Here is a 7851-nt window from a genome sequence, read left to right as displayed (position 1 = left end):
CTTAAACCTTTCTTTCACATCCCCAAGGTCCATTTAATTACCATGTTGTGATACTCCATCTACTCATCACCGCAGATATCCATTTTGTCCTCTCTATCCACACTGCCACCAACCTCGGTGATATTGTTAAAAGCCTCCTAACACTTCTACTGGCTCAGTCGCACTTACTTCTACACCCTCTGGCTGCTGTCAGCGGAATCTTTTTAATACAATAACCTCATCACGCTGAACATCCTTCAATGGTTCCCCATTGTTTTCATGCAGAATCTCTTCTGACTCTTCTGTCCATTTTCATCTCTTTTAACTCCTAATACTCACTGTATGTGCCCAGTCATACCAAAGTACTTACATTTTAAAAACAGTCATGTTCTTTCATGACTCTGCCCTTGGGCCAATTGTTCTTTCTTTCTAAAATGACTTTCCAGCCACCTTGACTTCTTAAAAAAAATTTTTTTAGGCTTGACTTGCCTTTCAAGATTCACTTGAGTTGTTTCCCAGAGAATCAAATCAGAAGACCTTCTCAGAATTCCCTGATCTGAGCTACAAGCCACCTGTTTCAAGTCCCAAAGTACCCTGTGCACACCTGTCAGAGCATCCTGTGCACAGAAGGTTATTTCACAGGATTGGCCCTCATGTGTGTGTTTCTCTCTCTCTCTCCACTGTGCCCCAGACTCTCAGAGTGCTGGTTTCACTTTTCTTTTTTGATCTTTTTTATTCCTGTGTGCTTAGTCGCTCAGTCATGTTCTGCTCTTTGTGACCCCATGGACTGTAGCCCTCCAGGCTCCTCTGTCCATGGGAATTCTCCAGGCAAGAATACTAGAGAGGGTTGCCACGCCCTTCTCCAGGGGATATTCCCAACCCAGGGATCGAACCCTGGTCTCCTGCATTGCAGGCAGTTTCTTTATCGTCTGAGCACCTACCTGGCACACGGTAAAGGATAAAACTAAGAAAAAACTCAGATTCTGAGGTGAGTAAACTTTCTTTTCCTATAATATCAAGTGTATTTTGCCTGTTGTAAAGAATGACCAACATAAAGCCTATTTGAATAAAAATACATCCAGATAGGATTCCTTTTTATCTTAAACTGATTCATTTTTTATTTTGGCTGCACTGTACAACATGCAGGATCTTGGTTCCCCAAGCAGGGCTCGAACCTGTGCCCCCTTGCAGTGGAAGTGCGGAGTCTTAACCACTGGACTGCCAGGGAAGTCCCCAGGATAGGATTCTGATTTTATGTTCTGGAGGACTGAGTAGATATATTATCTGAAAGAGTTCTGTAGAAACTGGAGAGTAGATCTGGTAATTTAACCTAAGAAATGGATTAGAAGTGCCTGCAAAACAGACAATAGGAAAAATGCTTACAGGCCCAAATAAAGTACAGCTGAGAGAGGAACGCTCACCCAGTCTTCCACCAGCTTCCCTACCATCCCTGCACCCTTGCTGTTAGATAGGATTGTGTACCCAGTCCTTGATAAAGAAAACTGTCACTTCCAGGATAAAGCAGTGAAAAGTCCATGCTTGAGTTTTTCTCTCAATGATGTCAGGGTAATTGATGAGGTGATGCTGCATATGTTACATTTACAAGAAGGCAGAGTTTGATTGGGCTTCCCCAGTGGCTCAGTGGTAGAGAATCCACCTGCCAAGCAGGAGACGCTGGTTCCACCCCTGGGTTGGGAAGATCCCTTGGAGAAGGAAAAGGCAACTCACTCCAGTATTCTTGCCTGGAAAAATACCATGTGCCATCTCAGGGTACAGTCCATGGGGTCACAAAGAGTCAGACATGCCTCAGCAACTGAGCACAGAACATTATTATGAAGACTAGAGTTCTATCAGTTTGGGTGATGGCTTGGAACAGAGCCTTGAAGAGACTAATGTGAGAAGTAAGGCTTTATCAAACCTCTGAGATATTTTTTTTTGGTGGGGGGTATTTGTTATCACAGCATAATGTAGTTTATCCTAATACAGAGATGATTTAGGGATAAAGAAACAAAGAAAAGCAAATGTCCTTTTTTAAAAACTGGGTGATGGTAATTTGATGCAGATAAATTGATGTCATCCTTCTCCAAGGACATTTAGACCTGAATGCTCCTACAGAGAACTGTTGAGAGACAGTTCTCCACAGATCTCTCTCACACGTCTGCATGTCTTATGAACAGAGAAACTGAGTGCCTTATTTTGTACTGTCTTTTCAAGGATATTTGCTCAGTGAGCATCCTTGGAAAAGAGAAATGGTGTCCCTTTTTGGAGCAAAGGGCAGGGTTACTTTCAGCCTTGGAAGAGAGTATATCACTCTGGAACAATGAACAAACGTGCTTAATCCACAACCAGTATATATTTCCTAATTTCAGAGGTCCTCTTCTGTCTTGCAATTCATCGCTTGTGCTGGTGTTACTTGGCCCTCTTCATATTGCCGTTTAGGACCTGGGGCTTGGGGACCGAGCCCCAAGGAAGTGCTGGTTACTGCTGTTTCTGTGAGTAATAAAGATTTTTGTTTCTAACCCAGGATTCTCATGTCTTCCATCAGCATCCATGAAACTATTTCAGAGTATCTTAGCCTACAAGTCAAGTTAAAGTCACGTAAAATCTCAGACCCTTCACAGTTCTTGACAAATACTAGGGAAATCAAGTTCGACATAGGGCCAGGGCTTGACTTAATGGCAGCTAGTTATATGACACCATTCCTGAGAATCAAACAGATGATGGATAAAGGAAAGACTTCTCAGGGGCTCAGAGCTGCTGAAGCTTCCATCAGAATATAAAAGAACTGACCTCAAAGAGTGTTTCATAGCCCAGATGGGAAAAAGCCTTTCATGTGAAGTAGATAAGGCATTAGGAAAGAACTTTTAGAATCAGTGCAGCTTCAAAGTACAAGTGCAGGGCTGTGAATTCCAGAACATCATGGTATTTCTGGCTGCCTATGGGAGGAGGAGAGGAGAAGGTATACAAAGGAAGAAATCACTTTAGAAAATATTTTGACATTATCGTCTGTAACAACAGGCACATACCTAAGATCTAACAATTCTACCTCTAGATGTATTCTCCACAGAAATCCTTACATAAATGCATCAGGTCAGAAGAATATTCACAGCAGCACTTTTTGTTAAAATATCAGAAACTATGCAAATGACAACTGACAGGAGAATGTATAAATAACTTGTGTTATGATCCTACAATAGAATATTATACAGCAGTGAAACTAAATCAACACAGATGAACCCTGGGCCATAAAGAATAACTCAGTGCTTTACAACCTTTTTTTAAAGTTTGGAACAACAAGAGTGACAATAGATTGTTTAGAGCAGTGTTTTAAAAACTTTTTGACAATAGGCCAAAGGAAGAAATATATCTTACACTGTAATCCATGAACCACTGTAAGAAATGATTTCACACACACACACACACACACACACACACACACACAGAGTGAAACAAATTTTCTTGCAACATTACTTGCCCTTAATCATGTTCATGTACTCTGGTATTTTCTACCCCATTATATTCTATTTCATTAAAACCAAACTCTGGCCATGATGCATTAATTTGATTTCATGTCCATAACCTGAGTTGGAAAGATATTGACTTAGGGATATTTATGTATGTGGTAACTATAAATAAAAGCCATAGAACAATAAATACAAATGGGATTGCTGGGTCAAGAGCCCACAAGTAGTAATAGTGAGATTGATAATATTTTAGTTTTAGTTATGGTGTTGGGCTCATGAATAGTTATTATTTTACTTAATTACATATTTAAATTGCATATATTATATGCATATTATCAATTATAATAAAATGTTTTTACAAAGAGAGAATAAAGTGAATATGGGAGGGGAAGAGGGCAAGAAAAGAAGGAAATGGAGACAGTTTCTAGAAGGGACAAAGGATCTCAGTCCCTTAGGTATCATGATAAACAGGTAGGTATCTTTAAATCTAGAAATCTGTATAGGCTTGTGAACTATTCAAATGTTTGAACGTGGGTTTTTGTCTTCTCATATTCAACTAAAAGTGACTAGAAAGTGTCTGGAACTCAGTTCTTATTGTCAGAAACCACCTTTATCTGGAGCCAGCTGAAATCCCAAGAGCTCTATCAGAACTCTAGGGAAAAGAGGACAGGACGAGAAACAGATCAGATAAAACACAGGGAGCTCTAAAGAGACAGTACCGGAGCCAGCCATGAATGCGGTTCTACTTCTAGCCAGGGCCATTTCCTTATGGAGAAAAGGAACTGACACTTTAACTAGATTCATACTTCTAAGACCAAACACAATGAAAAAATAAGGAGCAATTAATCTATAGAAAATCTATGAAGAAAAATAGTCCAAATAAATTGAAATTATATTGTGGATCTGAGCTCTTTGAAATAGTCCAACTATTCATATTGATGAATATGATGGAATCATATTGTTAATCATATTGATGGAATCACTTTCATGCTTACCCTTCAAACTTCACTACTTCAAAACTAAATGAAAAAAACCCAGATATCTGAGTATTCCTGAATTATGTGTTAAATCCAGAAAGTAAATGATTTTCTATATTTTCTGATATTTGAAACTAGCTCAGAATGTGAGGTTTTACATTCTCTTTTCCATCCTACAAAATACAAACTCTGGGTCATAGGATGTGTGGAATATCGAAGAAACTATGCCGACCAAGTTAGTGCCTATTTTCCCTAATGAATCTTAACATGGATTTATTCTAAAAGTGAGGTGATCCAAGTGAGTTGTTCATTGTATGCAAAGTGCTAAGTGGATCATACATTTGCAGTGTGGATCAAGAACTGGCACTTTCTGTAGCTGATATTGGTTGAAGCCAGTCCTTCACTGCCGGGCCTCAATCTGTAGTATTCAAATTTCCTGAACTGTGTGTGTGTGCATGTGTGTGCACTCAGTCGTGTCCAACTCTTTGAGACTCCATGGACTGTAGCCTGCTAGGCTCCTCTGTCCATGGGATTCTCCAGGCAAGAATACTAGAGTGGGTTGCCATTTCCCGCTCCAGGAGATCTTCCTGACCCAGGGATCAAACCTGCTTCTCTTGTGTTGGCAGGCAGATTCTTTACCACTGAGCCAAGGCTGGCATTAAAGATGGCTTCGTATCCAGCAATGTGATAGCATAATGGTAAACAGAAGTCATTCTTAAAGAGTAAGAGTCTAAGACCTGGCTCTACTAACATTCATTAATTTAACATATAAGGAATTACCCTGGCATAAGATAGAACTTCCAGCAACTCAAAATTTGAAATACCTTCAGGACAGTACTATGTAAATATTATCTCTAAGGTAACAATGTAGAATGGCAATTGGTGCTCTCTGATTATTTCCAGCTCTTGGCTTCCTAAACACAGAGTAGATTGCATTTCCTGCCCCCCTTGTGGATGTAGGGACCTGTGACTAGTTCTGGATGATGCATCATAAGGAGAAATGATGTGAATCATTTTGGAGCTGAGTATTTACTTTGCTTCTGCAAATCCCCCAGGTCTCGCTCTGTTCTCTGGCACTGTATTCAATATTGTTGGGATGGGAGCTACTCTGTTAGCTTGGGGGTTCAAACAATAATGATATTGAGAATCTATGTATCTCGAGCAAGATATACAACTTTGTTGATGACTATGGGGTTGTTTGTTAATTGGGCTTGACCTAACCTGTCATTGAGCTTCCCTGGTGGCTCAGATGGTAAAGAATCTGCCTGCAACACAGGAGACCTGGGTTTGATCCCAGGGTCAGGAAGATCCCCTGGAGAAGGAAATGGCAACACAGTCCAGTATTCTTGCCTGGAGAATTCTATGGACAGAGGAGCTGGATGGGCTATAGTCCATGGGGTCGCAAAGAGTCAGACACGACTGAGCAACTAACATGACAACAACAGCCTGTCATTACTACCAATGACCTGGCCACCAATTCCAACGTGTTGGGGTGGAGGGAAGAAGGGAAGTTCCCCACACATCCAAGAGTTCTTTAGACACTAGTTGGGTGTCCAACAATTCAACTCAGTTCTGACACTAAATACCAGGGGATACTGTCAGATTCTGCAGGTTAAGGGCTCAATCCCACTGTCTTGCCCTCTACTTCAGAGGCTAGTCATAAACCCAGGTTATCACCTACACTTCTGACCCGTTGACTACAGAATGGCGGTTCACATGAACTACTCTGTCCCTTTTAGGTTCAATAAATTTGCTAGAGTCTAGGCTCACGAACTCAGGAACATTTTACTAGATTATTTGTTTATTACAAAAGATACTAAAGAATATAAATCAGTGGCCAGATAAAGAGACGCCTACGGTGAAGTATGCGGGAAGGGCTCAGAGCATCCATTCCATCTCCAGAGTACCACTCTCCTCAAATCTCCAGCAACCTGAATTATCTCCAAACCTTGCCCTTTGGGGGTTTTATGGAGGCTTCATTAGCCTCCATAAAATCAACTAGGTAGGCAAGGTTGATTAAATCTTTAGCCATTAGTGGCTGTATTCAATTTCCAGCTCTTCTCCCTTACTCTCCCCAACGGTCAGAAATAGCGATTGAGGACACGGAACTGAAAGTTCTAACCCTCTAATCACATGGTTGGTTCTCTTGCCAACCAGTCTCCATCCATAGGTGCAGTCCAAAAGCCTCATTAGCAATAACACAAAGCACTTTTTCATCACTCTCATCACTTAGGAAATTCCAAGCGTTTTAGGAAGTCTGTGCCAGAAACGGAGACAAAGACCAAATATATTTCTTATTATAAATCACAATATCTTACTATTATACCTTCAGTGGCCTGAAGTCACCTTGGCAGTTATACAGTAGGAATGCTACCATTTGTCTGTAGTATAGTCGTGGTATTGTAAATATTTCTGTATAATCTCTGCACTCTTCTCTACCAACTCCAGTCTCTGCTTTTTAACCTTTTCATTATGGCAATCCAGGTAACCAATATGAAGAAAGTCTTCTATTTGAGTCGGGGGCAATTCTTCTGTTTTCATGGAACCCTGAAAATACTTGGCATGGAAAGGACACACAGAGAAATCCTTAATGGAAAATAAGAGGAGATGGCATTTTCTGGAACAGCTACTCTTAGCTCCTGACGATACCAGAAAAGGAGATATTGATGAGATTGGAACAAGGGCAGTGACAACACCATTGACTATTTACTTGGTATGGTTTGAAATTGACTCTCATGGTACCCAGCTCATTGGGTACATAGAGTAAACTCACACAACAGTTGCGTTTACATGTGTTAAGTGAACAGAAACCCTAAGAGATTAAAAAATGTTAAGAGAAGTACGTTTAAGCCAAATAACATTTATCTTCAAAACCATTAACCATTTAGTGAAAGAGATTTTAGAGAACAAGTAAATCATAGAATTTTAGAGCTAGAAAGAACATTAGGCATCATCCAGGTCACTTTCCTGATTTCAGAGATGAGGAAATTGAAGTCTCAAAAGGTTAACTGAGTTGCTCAGAGTCCAGACAGTTATTTGATGGAAGAACTTGATTTAAATCCATTGCTACTTCCCCTATATCATACAATTTCAAGGTTTTCATAAAGATAAGATTGCTGTCTTCTGATATTGCACCAAAAGCCATCCAGAAGTTCAGTTTTAAATGACATAGAAAGCTTCAAGAAAGAATATGCCCTTGTACATGATGTATAGTACAGATATTCTTCATTTTAGATGAATGATAGGACGTAACTATAAATTATTTTTCATTTCCTGACTCCTCAATATTAAAGACTTCATAGACTGGATATAACCTACTTTAGAGAGTAGAACCTACCAATCAAGGATGGTATTGCATTAACTTGATACTCTAAGTATTCAGAAAAATGTTAGATTACCTTTTTTTAACTTTGAGTGAAATCAGGGAATCC

The sequence above is a fragment of the Bubalus kerabau genome, chromosome 19 (genome assembly GCF_029407905.1).
Source record: "Bubalus kerabau isolate K-KA32 ecotype Philippines breed swamp buffalo chromosome 19, PCC_UOA_SB_1v2, whole genome shotgun sequence".
Taxonomy (NCBI): domain Eukaryota; kingdom Metazoa; phylum Chordata; class Mammalia; order Artiodactyla; family Bovidae; genus Bubalus; species Bubalus kerabau.
Note: the sequence above shows the minus strand (reverse complement) of the source record.